Raw genomic sequence first — 16,637 nt, 5'->3', positions numbered from 1 at the left:
ACTATTGGACATTTATGCTTTATTGATTTCCTGCTACCTTTGGACATTTCCTTTATACTTGGACTTATCATTGACTGCTTGCTTCATCTATATTGCTTTGCTTTAATAAAGACTTTAAAAGACTATTGTGTGTTGACTGGGTATCTTAGCAAGGTGAACTTAGCCTGAGGTGCGACAGGAAGTAAAGAACATTTTCAAAGTTCAAAAAGTATTCATGGCAGTAGCATGATGGGCCAAAACATCTTTGATTATATCAATATTGCATATATGGTTATGTTTTATTCTTTTTATGTGTATGCCTCAATATGTTCTGACTTATCCAAAACATCCAAAGGTAGAAAACTAGCACTGGAACAGGACCATTACCTTTGATAATAGCTCCTGCCTCATGGTACTGTACATAATTCATTGCCAATATGTCACTTCCCTTCAATAAGTGTGCCCTCTGCTATTGACAGAAAAACCTGCCATTAGCACCTGGTCACAAATAGTCCTATTCCTAGCCTCATGCAATAAGCAATATCTCACTGCAGACATTGCAATGACATAAGGGGCAGGATTGTTCTCTCTCTCTCTCTCCCTCTCCCCCCACTCCCTTCCACAGTAATTCAGTATTTTAATTTTTAAAATCTAAATTTCACTGGAATTGAAAAGTTGCTTTTACAAAAATTCAGTTTTTAAGAAAATGAAGTAGTGGAACTGCAGGATGGTGGAATTACAATTCCAACCAGAAGTATGGCCATGGGATGATGGATCAGCAAATTGTTGCAGTTGAACAACTACAGGGAGGTGTCACTGCAGTGGTTGCTACCTCGGTAAGTTGATGCTATCCCTGATCATGCAAATGCCATGGGATAATTTTTGCAGGTCATTAAAGTCAAGTATAGTCCTTCCTCTACAAACTTTTCCAAGCATTGATGTCACATCTGTTCTATCTATCTATCTATCTATGATGCACACTCACGCACACATACACACAGAGTCTCTCTCTGTTTGTATTTATGCTTAAACTTTCCACTTACAAAGATAAAAATTAGAAAAAATCTGCATCAGAACAAAACAGACAACCATCTTAATGTAATTTAAAATGTAAGAAGGACTTTTATCAACTACAGACTGGCAATACATCTCAAAGTCCTAATTTCATAAAAATTGTTTTGCCTGCTGGCAGATTGAATCTAGCCTCTTTGGCAAAGATTTCCAGATAGTGCTGCTTTGGGGCTCAGGGAGAGTGCTATACTCTTACAGTCTCAGGAGAAAGGACTAACTTTCAGGATAAGTGGCAGGATAGAGGAAGGGAAATTGGGAGGCGATGGAATATGAAATGCAACATTAAGGCCTGGGTACCCATTTACACCCAGTCCCCGTGGGAAAGAGGTCTCCCTATTATGTGTGTTGCACTTGTGGAATGTCCAGAGCCAGCCCTAGGTATTTTTCAAGTGTAAGCAAACAGAATTTTGCCCCCCCCCCCCCCAAAACCAATCACTGAAAAATAAAAGCGTTGGATAAGCGAAAATGTTGGATAATAAGGAGGGATTAAGGGAAACCCTATTAAACATCAAATTACATTTAAGCAGTCTCAACTGCGCCCCCGTATGTTTTGCGCCACAGGCGACTGCCTAATTCGCCTCATTGTTGGACCGCCTCTGGGAATGTCAGTACACCATAAAACAAGAAACAATTGAAGATAGATGAGAGTTGACACATTGTGCCATTTGGAACAAGACAAGGAATGGAGCTCTACAGTGCAGTGTGGACCTTCTTGTTGTGATGGGTCTTGGGGCTAGGAGGTGGCCCAAGAGGGAATCTTTCCTGAGTCCCAGTAACAATATAGGGCAAGGAAAAATAATGCATGCTATAGGGCTCTGTAAGCCCTAGTAGGAATGGTAGCAAGCAGCTGTAGCAGCATGTGAGTCTACTTCATCCCTTGATTGGCCATTGAAATAGGTTTTGCGGATTCCCTTCCCCATTGACTTTGAGTTGCCATATTACCTGGTTACTATTTTTATCCAAATTCTAGACCCATTTATCTAGAGAAGGGTTCTCAAACTTTTTCAGTCACAGAGCATCTTTGAAATGTTGTTTATGATGTATCACTAAATTTCATCTTGCAGATACATACTGTATTTGATAAATAAAATGGCAATAATATTGATGAAGCAAGGTAGTTTCAGAATTTAAGCATGCAAGACATTAAGCTTTATTATTCAGCATTTTTATTTTCTACACCAATTTCACATTATAGACTGAACTACATGCACAAAAGAAAAAAAAAGAAAAAAGAAAAATCATGACAAAACTGTTAGACAAAACATTTTAGAATGAATTCAGAGTAAATATTGCATATCCACAAACAGCAGTTTCATATGCAATGAAACTTTTTCCAGAATCTTTTCCAAACAATTATTGAAAGCTGTTGAATCTTCTAATTGTGTCTGGTTTGTGGAAAAGCGGAGACATTCACTGAGAAAGGGACTCATTGAAGACAATGAGTATAGCCTCCGTGTCTGTCTGGCAGTGGGATGTATTGTCTCTATGCATTGTGTATCCTTCCGATATCTTGGTTCCCAGGAACCAACTAGCGAACTATAGAGTCTATAGTTTGTGTTTCACTGGAAGGTGCTAAATATATTTTCTATTTTACTCGATCCTTTTCAACATACCATTCATGGGTGCAAAAATCACTATATTGAGATTTCTCCCCATGTATTTTTTAATAACAATAACAGCAACAATAATAATTTTTAAAAATCTTACCTTTTTGTGGAACATTTGGAATTGTTTCACAGAGCACCAAGTGCCCATGGAGCACAGATTGAGAAACTTTGATCTAAAGCATTCTTATCTCCATCTCCACAATTATTTGACCCATATGTAGTTCCAATCCTTTGGTCTGTCTTTAAGACATCACAACCCTCCCCTGTGACCCCAATCTCAGAGTTTTCCCTTGAAATTTCAGGGAGTGGGATGTTGCTGACCTGGCAACCCTAGTTCCAGAGTTACTTGGATTGGAAATGTGTCTCTGATGACAAAAAGTTTCTGCCTAAAATCTTAAAACGTGAACTAGTACTTGCATTTGGAGACTTGCCTTTGTACAAACTAATATCTGCACCAATTACTAATTTTCCCACCAGCAATTTAAAACTTCTTGAGGTTGTGGTGGCTACCTATGGCTTTTGTACTGTTTCAGATGTGCTTGATATCCACTGTAGAATCAGAGCTGTGCCCCACAACTCCTTGAAATGAAAACAGCAACAACAACAACAGAACAGCCCTACTTTATCGGGCTACAATTCTAACTCCATTAGACATGGTGGCTGTGGAAAGTTGTAAAACTCCCGAAGTTTTACATCCTAGAGTTCAATTCAGGTGCTGGTCAGGCCAAAAGCAAAGCCCCATGAAACCCTTTTATGATGATCTGAATATTTCTAATGATTTATGCTTTGTGGCTGGCTGGCTGCCTTTGAATTGTAGCTTTGTGGTATTTGCAATGCTAATAAACCAAGCTGTTTTGCTTTTCACACTGAACAAAACTCATTTACTGAAGGGACAAAATTATTTTTTTAATTTAGTGACTGAATAACCTAGGATATGGCAGAACTGGAGTTGTTCCTTTACTTTTCCAGTGTGACCTTCTCACCTCTTTAAATAATCTTCTCTTTCCCTAGGCCCTTGGCTTATTCAGGTAATAAATCTCCCTAGCCCATAAGCTATTTACTTTAAGGACCAAAACCTTAAATTGCAAATATCCCTAGATTATAAACCATGTTCATCTATTTAATTCAATCTAAAAGTTGAAGAAACAAAACTAAATGGAAAAGGTACAAAGGATAAAGATTTGCCATAGTCAATTTGGAATACAGAAGATGCTTAGCATTTTGTTATGAGCCATTACATATAGATTTTAATGCAGGCTAGCATCATCTCTGTCTCTCAATCTCTTCCCCTTTCCCTATTATTTCAATTAATTGAATGTTTTCCCTTAAGGAGCGGTTGGGATCTTGGACAATATGTTTGAATTAATGAGATAAAAATACAACAGGGTCACCCAGGGCATGCTTTTTAATTATAGTAAACAAATGAGTGCCATCATCTCTTTGCTAATGTTCTTGAATGATAAAATGATAATAATAATTTGTACAAGATACATTCCTATGTCTCTAGATAACTCTTAACTTAAGGGGCACACACTCTTAAGACTACTCACCATCTACTTACAATGAATCTAGACTGTAGAATTCTTGCAGTTTGACACCACTTTAATCTCTATGGCTCAGTGCTATGGAATACTGGGATGTGTAGCTTGGTGAGGCACCAACAGACATTTCCAGAGAAGGCAAAAGGTAAAACTCCCAGAATTCTGTAGTATTGACCCATAACAGTGCAAGTAATGTAAAACTGCAGTAATTCTGCAATGTGGATGCACTTTTAGTCATGCATGTATAATTAAGTAATTCTCCTGAACTAATCCCTTAAGCCCTCCTTAACAATCATCAGCCGAACCAGACCCCATCTATACTGCTATATAATGCAGTAGAACTGCCTTGAACTGCATTATATGAACCTACAATGACTACATAATGCCGTTCCAAACTGAATTTATATGGCAATGTAGATGGTGCCTCAGATTGAAGTCACCTGGCTATTTTCAAGATGAAGGAGGTTTGTTGAGTTGCTGAGGTTTGTTGGGGCTCAATGCGGATGGTGTTTATGGCTCCCCATAGCAACAAACATGTTGTGACAAGGAATTGAGAAAGGGACCCTGCTTTGAATGTCATAATTTCACTCACTGATGGAAGGAGACTGGAAAAAACATCCCTATTGTGTTCCAAATAGCACCAGCTACACAAGTCTTGTTTGGTACACAAATCAAAGTGCTGGCTTTAGCCTATAACGCCCTAAACGGTTCCAGCCCAGATTACTTGTCCGAACATATTCTCTCTCTATGATCCATCTTGGAGGTTAAGATTGTCAGGGGAGACCCTACTTTCGATCCCACCACCTTCACAAGTGGGATTGGTGGGGATGAGAGACAGGGCCTTCTCAGTGGTGGCCCCCAATCTGTGGAACTCCCTCCCTAATGAAATCAGGGCAGTGTCCCCCTCCTGTCCTTTAGGAAAAAACTTTAGATATATGGCTGTGGGACCAAGCATTCGAGCAGCAGATGCAACGATAACAATGAGAATGACTGATGTGACTGACAAGGGCCAGTCACAATGGATTATGACTTTGAACTTGTGTAATTTTAAATGGATGTTTTTATAATTGAGGTTTTTAACTATTTGTTTTAACTGTAATTATTTTATAATTTGTTGTGTTTAGCATCTAATGGGTGCTGGTTGTGAAGCCGCCCTGAGTCACCCCAGAAGTGAGAAGGACGGGATATAAATGTATGAAAAAAAAAATACATCTTCTATACAAACCTATTTGTTCAGAAGCAAAGGTAAGTTGAAAATATCAACCAAGAACAGCCTTTCTGCTTTTAAACAATATGCAAATCTCTGGAAAACAACTTCCAGTCTTCAGTGGAGCGAGGGAGTCAGATTTTGCCAGTGTCAGAATATAAATAGTTAGCATGTTAGAGTTCAAAGACAAGGAGATTCTGTTTTCATTTTAAAAAAAGAAGAAGAAAGAATTCTGTTAAGATAATTTGGGAAAGCTGCCAGTTTCTTCAAGGTTGTTTTTGACATACTAATTCAGGTTTTCACTTGCCTTTCAAGCCATGGATGACATGTTTTGCTCCAAACAGTTGCCGTGAAATAGCCTTTGCAAGAAAAAGAGAGTTAGCATATGGAAGGAGAGGAGGTTGTCTTTTAGATGAATTGTTATTAGGTCTGTGTCTCATTTCTCTGCTCTAAATACTTTATTTGGTATGAATGACGACTCCTATGAATTATAAATGTTAGGTGCTTGTTGTGCCCAAACCACTCTCTTTCCTTCACTGCAAAGTTAGGGACCTTTCAGCGCTCTGGTTGGCTGCAGGCCCAACTATGAAATGGGCTGTATAAAAAACAGATGCAAGAACCATTTTTCTTTCTAAATGGGAAAGAGGGAGGCAGGAAAGTAAGCATTGTCTCTGCATCTTCTCACAACCGACTCAAAGAATAAACATTATTTACTGTACCCTGCCAATCAGTATATTGTGTGTGGCTGCCCTTGTAACCCCTACCCACTATGCTTGCTAAAACAAATAAGAAGAAGCTTTTCTGCACTGGGCAAAAGATCTGTGTAGTCCAGTACTCTGTTTTATCTCAGGTTGGATCTGCACCGACATATCACCCTGATTATCTGCTTTGAACTGGATTATATAAATCAGTGGTTCTCAACCAGTTGGCTGCGAGAACAGGAACCCGGTCTACAAACCTCCTTCCTCTTTATTTATTTATTTTATTTATTTTATTTCCGCTCCTTTCTGCAGAGCTGACCATTGCATTGGATTGACCACATCAGCTTTAGATTATTAAATATAGTTTATAGTTTATATGTTCTGTATTAGAAACTAGAGCTGATGTGGTGTCTCTCTAATGCAATTTTCTGAATCAGCACCCCCAATAACCAGACCGAATCTGAAATTGACCAAAAACCTATTCATAACCCTTTTGGTACTAATGTTGAGGAGTGGTCCCTGGTCAAAGTGTGCCCTGGTCAAGTGGGCCCTGGTCAAAAAGAAGGTTGGGAACCACTGATATAAATTGACACTGCCATACAATCCAATTCAAAGTAGCTTAATCTGAATTTTATATAGCAGTGTGTATGGGTCCTCAGCGGGAAATACGGTGTTATGCATGAGGCAACAGTCCTCTTTCAGTGTTGTTTCCTGGTGGCTGATATTCAGAGGCAGGTTAACACTGATCCTGGAGATGAAATGTTATCATAGTTCTCTGGATTGAGTTCATGGTATGTTGAGAAACCACCAACCAAGGTTAAGAGTGGTGTCTTCTGAAGAACAAAATTAGGTGAATTAGACAATTGCATCATTCTGTTCAGAAGAGTATGGAGACACTGCAGCGGGTTAAATAGCTGAGCTGCTGAACTTGCTGATTGAAAGGTTGGTGGTTTGAATCCAGGGAACGGGGTGAGCTCCCGCTGTAAGCACCAGCTTCTGTCAACTTAGCAGTTTGAAAACATGCAAACATGAGTAGATCAATAGGTTCTGCTCCGGTGGGAAGGTAACAGTACTCCATGCAGTCATGCCGGCCACATGACCTTGGAGGTGTCTACAGACAGCATCAGCTCTTTGGCTTAGAAATGGAGATGAGCATCAACCCCCAGAGTTGGACATGACTAGACTTAATGTCAGGGGAAAACCTTTACCTTACCTACATATTTTAACTTTAAAACTTTTAGAATTCAAAATATAGGCATAATTACAAATTCACTCATTTTGGTCATGTGGTTGCAGTATATAAATATACTTTGAAGAGCTCAAATCTAATGTTTTCAGCCACTACAGCTAGCAAATCACTGTGAGACATGTTACTTGCTGACATTTACCCCTATGGAGTGCCTCATGTAAGGCTCCTTTGTGACTCTCTTTATTCAGTCTCCCTGCATCCTGCTTAATGTTTCACCTTAAGTGGCTTGGCCGCAGGCATTCAGGAGGCGAGTAGTGAACCAAATACATTCCATAAAAGGGATGACATCAAGTCATTTTAGATCTCTATCCAAGAAAGCTCATTTCAATGCCTTGCCTCCTTCTGTGCCATTTCCCTGTGAGACTGCCAGCATCATAATATACTCTGCCCCGTTTGATGCTTACCCTGTTGTTTTGGACACTGTTAGCCAAATGTAAAGCTTTGAAATGTTTTGGATTACTTAAACAGAAGGCTAAAGGAAAAGCATGCATCTATTCAAACAATATTACTAACAACTAACTAGAGCTACTACACACAGGCCATTTCCCTTAAGGTGGAGATGTTGAAGATGTGGTCATCTAAATATTGTTGGACTACAGGATTAACTTTTCCAAGCACCTATCTAACAAAAATGTAGACAGATCTTCCACAGATATATAAACCTTCCTTGCTTAGTTTTTTCCAATATACCTCACAACCTCTGGGGATGCCTGCCATAGATGTCAGGAGAAAATGCTTTTGGAACATGGCCATACAGCCTGGAAAAATCACAACAACCCTGTGATTCCAGCCATGAAAGCCTTCGACATCACAAAAATGTTGATTCTGTACATATAAAAAAAAGTCCTCTGTATAGCTAATAATATGAATTGCATTTAAAATTATAGAGCAATTGATTCTCCAAGCCTGTCTTTGGAAACTATTCAAATCATTTGAAGCTCCCATACCTCCAGTAATAAATATAGCCATTCCAATCAACATGAATAGCCTGATTGCTTAATTTAGTTTTATCCAGCAGCAGAAGGAGAGAGGTAGCAAAATGATGCCAGCAAGGTTCTTGCAGATGGTTAATTAGCAATGTTTACAAGAAACCCAAATTACCTCGCTAAGAAATGTGAACCTGATTAAATAATATCCAATTTAACCTTTATTATATCATTTGTTTTATTGGTCTCTCATGGATCTATTTAACAGCAAGGGTGGACTCAAATGAGTAGTTTTATTTATATCATCCTGTTCTGAAAATCTCCAACCATTTATTTTATATCAGAAATGTCACATTCAAAGTAGATATTCTCCTTTTGTTGACATACATTGGTTCTCCTTCTATGTTAAATGGGAGAAGGTCTGAGATGGGGGCGGATCTTTTGGCAGTGAGTGATACAGAGATTGAATTGGCGGTACAGATAGAGAGGGATGAGAAAGATTCAATAAAAAAGATAAAGAGTTGGAATGATGGAAAGAAAACTATGAATGTAGCACAGTAGGGTTGGTAGGAATATTCACTGGAGAAGACAGGTTCAGGGCTGCATTTTGGGCTACAGCTCTCAAAACTGTCTTCATTATCCCTATTAGTTGCAGAATTCTAGGATTTGGAGTCCAAAAGGATAACATTAATGATAAGCTTTGTCTGAGTACAGTGCCTTACAGAGCCGGGCCTAGGTATTTTTCAAGTGTAGGTGAACAGAATTTTGGCACCCGCCCCCCCAAAACAATCACTGAAAAATAAAAGCGTTGGATAAGCGAAAATGTTCTCTTAAAGTCCAGAATGCGTGTTTGACTTGTCTTAGATTCAGCCTTCCTTTGTATCGCAAACTGCAGGAGCACATGGTCACTTGCCCCTAAGGATCCGACCACTTCGACTGTATTGATCAGGTCTTCCACATTTGTTAAGATTAGATCAAGAGTAGCTGATCCCCTTGTTGCCTCTTCTACCTTCTGGACCATAAAATTGTCTGCAAGTGAGGAATTTGTTGGACTTTGTACTCTTGGCTGAGTTTGTTTTCCAGCAGATATTGGGATAGTTGAAATCGCCCATGACTACTATATCTCTTCTTTGTGCCTGTTTGGTCAGCTGTTGACAGAAGGCTTCATCAAGTCCTTCATCCTGACTCTGAGGTCTGTAGTAGACACCCACAACGAGATCTTTTTGAGTTCCCTTGATTCTTAGCCATAATCAGGCAAGCCCCCACCCTTTTAGCCTTCAGGAAAGATTTAAAAACATGGCTCTTCTGGTGTGCTTTCGGAGAGTAAATGTTCTATGCTACTCCCCCCCGATATTTATCCTCTAGACTGGTTCACTATCTGATGTCCCGTCCCTCGAGGTTTTATTCTGATCCCTTTCTCACCCAGAGTTTTAATTTTTAATCTAGTTTTTAAATGTAGTATTCATGCGGCCCGCTCGTGTTATATTGCTGTTTTGATCTTATGTTGTACTGTTTATTTTATGTAATGTATTATTTAATTGTATTATGTTATGGTTTATTGTATTGTCTTGGGCATGGACCCATGTAAGCCGCCCCGAGTCCCCATTGGGGAGATGGTGGCGGGGTATAAATAAAGTTTTATTATTATTTATTATATGCTTTCAAGCTGGTTTCCCGGCTCTTACCAGGATGAAGGCAAAAAACAGAAATTTAATTCAATCTGCAGAAGGGACGCTTCTGCAGATTGAATGAAATTTCTGTTTTTTGCCTTCATCCTGGTAAGAGCCTGGTTTCTGACATGGAACATTTTCTGTTGCAGAGCTTGCCAGACTTTTCTCGATATCCACAGATCAGAGTTTTGTTTTTGATCAAAATGCTGATATTGAGGAAATAAATACAGACACAAAATAATGGCTTAGGATATTTTGAAAGTAGCTGAAATGGGGTGACAAAAGATTGATCAAGACCATTCCTCCTAATTTGGGACAACTAGAGGGCACACCACTGAAGTATGGGAGGTATAGGAGCTTGGATTTGGGGATTGGGGGTGGAGATGGTGGGGTGGAAATATCTCAGGATTTAGATGAGTGACTCTCAGGCTAATGATAGATCCTGAAAAAGCATGTTAAATGAGAATTCTGTGCCATCCAATGCAATCTAGTGAGCAAAGTTACACAATATAAGTGTGTTTCCCCCCACTTTCCTTTGCATGTACATACCGGTTTCAGCATATATTTCTCAAACTTGAGCTGCCATGTATGATTCTGCAGTGAAACACATTTGATGCGAAGCTAGAGTGAAATCATGAGGGTGTTTACTTCTATTCTGCATCCCAGCAAACAGTTTTTCAACCCGTTCTTTTTTTAAAAAAAAATGTGTTAGATTCCCTTTGGCACCAGCATCAGCAACAGCAGCTGAAATGTGTGAACGGCTGACGATTTTTCCTTCAAGTCTGGAAAGCTGGCAATAAGCCTCTAGAATATTAAAACCCAGGAAAGAAAATTGATGTAAAACATACCCCCCAATCCCTTCTTTTCTAATTGTACTTCCACAGAATGTTAATTTATTACTCAGGACTCCTCCCTACCGTACCTAATGTGACCTTAAATGATTCTAATGCACTTTATCTATTTATGAATTTGTTACCCATAATGTGCACCGTACACTTTGCTTATCCACTATTGCAACCTCATTGTTTTTAACCTGATGTTTTAATTCTGCGTTGTGTTTTTTAACTTATTGTGTATATTTTTTATTGGTTTTTGTTTTTGTCCTGATGTTTTATATTTTATCATTGTTTGTATTTTGATTTTGCTGTAAGCCGCCCCGAGTCCCCTTCGGGGGAGATGGAGGCGGGATACAAATAAACTTATTATTATTATTATTATTATTATTATTATTATTATTATTGTTGTTGTTGTTGTTGTTGTTATTGTTATTATTATTATTATGTGATATAAGTGACTAAAGGATATTGGTTCAGGTCTTGTGGCTTTGTTATACAAGTTGCAGTCCTAGAGTAACAAAGCTTGTGAATTTATGTCGCTTTTCAAAGTATAGTGTGTTTTTGCATGTTCAGGTAATAGATGAATTAGAAACACCATGATAAGTCAAAAATGACTTTAAGGCACACAGCATCATATAATCCTATAATCCTCAAGCCATATTTACAAGTTTGTTGGGTGTTGTCGTCAAGCTCTCCTCTACTTATATGCACAGAGCAGCCTAGGCAGATATGACCTTGTTTCAGATAATCTAGGTGTTTCTAAGGGTGCTGAAAGGAGACTTAATAACACACAAAGTGTGAAATGGTACTTCTGTATGAAACCCATAGTTTATGACACCTGAATGCATATGGGTTGCAAGCGTGAGCCTATCAAACCGTTTTCTGTCCTCTCCATACCTTTCAGAAATACTGTGATTCAACTCATCACATGGCAGCCGGGTTTGCTCTTCTCAATCTGTTCTATACTTTCCGATGTCACTCCTCATCACCCTCTCTCTCACACACATGCACACACACACGCACAGCACTAGACCATTCAGCAAGTTTTCCAAAGAGCAACATATATAGAACAGCTCACCAAAATGAAGAAAGAAGGAAAGAGAAATGCTATATTCTGTAGATGGTTTTCTGCCTTTGTGTGCACAGTGAAGCTTGAAACAGATGCCGATATGCTCAGACAAATACAGACACGGCAGCGCAGCTTTGCTGTTTTGAAGTTTTTTATACCAAGCTGCCTATTAGTGCCCCACCTTTCCTGCTGTGCCATGATTTTAGAAATATACTGGTCTCTTAGTGTGAAGAAACTGCAGAATTTCACAGTTTCAATACAAAAAAGAAAGAGACAAGAAACTAGAAGAGGAAAACATCAAGTAGTTCATAGCCTTTCCAGAGGTCTTTCCCTAGCAACCACTGGAAGTATAATGGCAGCTGCTTCCATAGAGAAAAATCTCTGAGTCAGCAGAAGCCACATCCAAACATATCCCCAAGGAGACACCACAGGCAGAGCTGATGGTTTGTATATGGAATGGATACTGGAGTATGATGACACAGCTGAAGCCGCACCTCTGACAGGTTACATATTCATAACTGCTTTGTATTCATGATCGCTACAGAATTTTGCATTTAGGAAATATATATAGATCACGATCATCCTCTAATTCCCATTTATCAGCAAGCATCTGCTGTGATAATCAGGGCTCTGTTTTTTCATCAACTGAAAAGAAGTTGTTGCAACCAGAAAGGCTCTGTTTTTCCACCAATTGAAATGCTGCTTCTCAATTGATGGGTAAATAGAGCTCTGCTGTTTGCAGCACCTGCTGGCTGGTAAGTGGGAATTAGAGGGTGTTCATGATCACTCTGAATTTCTTAAATAAGAGAATGTGTAGAGATCATGAATACAATGCAGTTGTGAATGTTTAAGTCTTTTTGGCCATTACTTATTTGAGACCATGTCTTTGTTATATGTATCATTTACAAAGCTTCTTGTGAACAATCTCCACATTAAGGAGACCCTGTCTGTCAAAACAGAGATAATTCTTGATCAGAGATGGGAATATCAGCCAGATGCTTCCTGAGTGACAGGGGAACCAGCATCCACCAATAGCAGAGTTTGCTGACCAATACGTGGAAATTGGGAGTGTGAGTTTAGGATTGCTGTGGACCTACACTGGTTACTTAGCTATATAGTGCATAGAAGATTATGGTCAATAAGGGCCTAAATCAAGGTTTTGAATTCCTAAAAATATCTTTCAGGAGTTGCAGTGGTTGATGAACTCCTTTATGTGCTTTTCAGTCAGTCAGAAGGCAACACCCGTTCTTTAAATGCATAAAACTTTATTTTTCAAACCTTTTAAACTGAGATCAAAGTGTGGTAAAGTCTGATACATGTTAAGTTACTGTTGCTTTGCACGTCAGGCTGTTCTTTCTTAGGCTGACACACGATAATTATCTGTGTGCCTCAAAAGCTGTAGGGAGACTCCCTGCTAGGTTTGTAAGCAAGAACGTAAGGGAAAGGGGTGGGGTTTTTTGGCTAAAGAACACTCATGGATGATATCAAGACATTTCATACCTCAAAGGCAGTTTTATTTGCATTGTGTGAAGCTTTGTCCCTTCCAGGTTTTCTCAGCAGTAAATCCTTCTATATTCAAAGGGATTCATTTCCAGAGAAGGTTCATATGGATACTTAATGAGCTGTTAGTGGACAGAGATGTCTCCCTGACAATTTAAGGACATACTATCCAAATAATCCAAAAACAACCCTAGTTTGACAGATTCAACATGCACATCACAAAGTTGTGAGCAAACTTTCCGAGTTCTGCTCACTAGTTTGTGATGGTTTAGCTGACCAAGAATAGAGACAATCACACTTCCTATGCGACCATCAATAACAAGCAACTGCAAGATTCCATTTTTCATTATGACCCACTCTATTTTTATAGCTCCTCCTCCTCCTCCTCCTCTTCCTCCTCCTCTTCCTCTTCCTCTTCTTCTTTTCGGCAAACCCTAGTTGCCCAAGTATGATGGCCCTCCAAGTGTAGTGTCCTGGAGATGGATATGTTGGTGACTGTAGAGCTCTGTTCTTGACCCGCATGTTCTTCCAGTGATGGCAATGGTTTCCAGGTAGAAGGCAGTCCTGGTCAGGATTGGCTTGATGTGCATTCCTCTTGGCACGTTTCTCCATTTCGCCCTCCATTCATGCCTCTTATAGCTCATCGGAGTTTCTCAAAGTGGGGTTCAGATGGATGATCTCCCAATACCCCCACCTGACATCAGAAATAGGAACACCCTGCTGGGAAGTCTTACCTGGTTTTTCTCCCTTTCACTAACACTACAATTGGCACAGGTCACCAGTAAGACATGAACACTTCCTCCATCCGGGCTGAGCACAATTGATCGAAATGTCAGCCAGCAGCTGACCCTGATTTATTATTCAGGATCATAATAAATCTCATCTAAAATTATCTGAAAGCTCATCACCATAGCCCAATTCCCCATTGTCCCAGTGTGGGAGGGGGGAAGGAAAGCTCATTATCTAAGGGCCATTGTCACCATTGTCATTGATCGACAGACATTTCCTCGCCCAGAAAGCCCTCACGAGGGGAATGGACACTAGCAAACCAACAGTCAGGTTTTCTCCAGTTATTTTTTCATGTCAGGAGCAACTTGATAAACTGCAAGTTGCTTCTAGTGTGAAAGAATTGGCCGTCTGCAAGGACGTTGCCCAGGGGGCGCCTGGATGTTTGATGTTTTACCATCCAATAAAGCTTTATTAATGCTCCCACCACACACAACCCACCAATCACAGCTGTAAAATACAAGAATGATGAATGTTGAGTAACTTACAAATCCTGATGGAATGTACACAAAACCAATGAGAAAGCAGATTGTAACTTTGAGCCCATCCATTTTATTTGAACGATCATAAAATACTGATCACTGCAAACAGGCATATAGCCGGGGGGGGGGGGGGGCTTGAGGGGCTTCAGCCCCCCCCCCCCCCGAAATTCTTAGGGTGGTCCGCGAGAAGGCCTTACATTTTTTATTTAAACTGTTATATTTACTCATATCGTTATATAATCACCATGCTCAATATATCCCATATGCATGGGGGTATTGGGATAACAATACAAAAGGTTTGCTACGGTAGATTCTCTCCCGCTCAGACTCAGCCCCCCCCCCCTCCCCCCGAACCAAAATCCCAGCCCCTCCTGAAACAAAATCCTGGCTACGGGCCTGGCTGCAAATGGAAGGGATGTCAGATCTAGGATTCTCTCCCTGCACTGGCATTCTTTCTTGTTCAATGAAGCAATACAATCAATCTCTGATTCTGTTCTCATCTCTGCATGTTTTGATTGAGGCGGCATGCTGGGAATGGACCCTAATCCGGGACAACAAGCCCAGTTTTGAATGGAAGCATACAATGCATACATAATGAAAAGCACACCTGCCATTTCAAAGTATTAAAAATAATGGTTGACACTTCCATAGTAACTTAAGGTAGTTACAGAATTATCTATTGACTAAAAACAAGAACCCACCCTTTAGTTGTATCATCTCTTCTCCGCTTAACCTCCACAATCATTGATTGGCTTTTGAAGAAAAGGGACAATGGAGAGAAATTTAACTGTGTCCCTGTAGCCAGATGAATAATAATATTGTCATCTGTGCAAACCTATGGAGGAAGTCCAGAGATGAATAATCATGGCTTGGTGGGCTCCAGCTGCTAAAATGTGGGAGGAGGCATGGTCGTATAGTTCCAGATTCTGGACTGCATTACTGTGACACAAGATCTCAATTAATGTTTTAAAATGCAGACAGACTAATATTTCGTTTATAGCATTCTTGTTGTTTTAAACAGACTTTTGTGGAAATTACTCACTTCAGAATGGCTTTGTTTTATAGCACTGAATGAGTACTTCTGCCAAAAGAAGTGATAGTTATCAGCTGTTATGTTTCTAAGAATGGAAAAGAGTGTAGTGTAATGCGGGGCTCCATCTGTCAAACTAGATCCTAGATTAGTCATAAGTAAGCCTGATGTTCATTTTTTTAAATTAAAAAAACCCAGTTTTATGTGTTTATTGCTTGTGTAATCCAGACATTTTGGGATAGGATGCTTTTATCATTTGTCTCACTAAATCTGTAAATTTACTTCATATACTTTGATCCCAGTCTTCCTCCAAAATCTACACTGGCAGGCAAAGCATTCATGGATTTAATCCTGTATTTAACTACTGCCTCTGCACTTGTAGGGTCTTGGACACTGACCATAAAATGTCTTGAAGGACCTACAAATGACTATAGAAGTGCTCATTCAAGTAAAAAAAGATAGAATTTGTGACTTTATTTATAGTCACAGCTTTTCCATCTTCACAGGGATTCTGTACCCATACCGCCCCCAAATTTGGAAGGTCGGTTTACTGTACATACAAAGTCAGTGATCTGCTTATTTAATTCTAAGCAGGGCAGAGCCACTAAAAATACAGAAGACCATATAATCACATTGAAACAAAAAAAATGATTTAATAGCCTGGGATAAAAAAACCCAAGATAAAATAAATAAGATAATAAATGCATAGTGATATATCTTGTAAATAGTAAATTATATTCATCCATTTGTTATATTGAATACATTTCACACATCTGATAAAGTGGGCTGATGTCCACCAAACATTAACTCATAATACAAATTATGATTTGTAAGATGTGGTTCCTACCTACGGGCAGTCCCCAAGTTAAGATCAAGATAGGTTTCATCTGTATATATATAAATACTTGTAGGACTGAGTTAACAACAAAACCACTGGACCAAATGCCCCCAAATTTGGCCACAATGCACCAACACATCCAAAG

Source organism: Anolis carolinensis, chromosome 1 (genome assembly GCF_035594765.1).
Source record: "Anolis carolinensis isolate JA03-04 chromosome 1, rAnoCar3.1.pri, whole genome shotgun sequence".
Taxonomy (NCBI): Eukaryota; Metazoa; Chordata; class Lepidosauria; order Squamata; family Dactyloidae; genus Anolis; species Anolis carolinensis.
The sequence above is the reverse complement of the archived record's forward strand: the minus strand, read 5'-3'. Positions refer to the sequence as shown.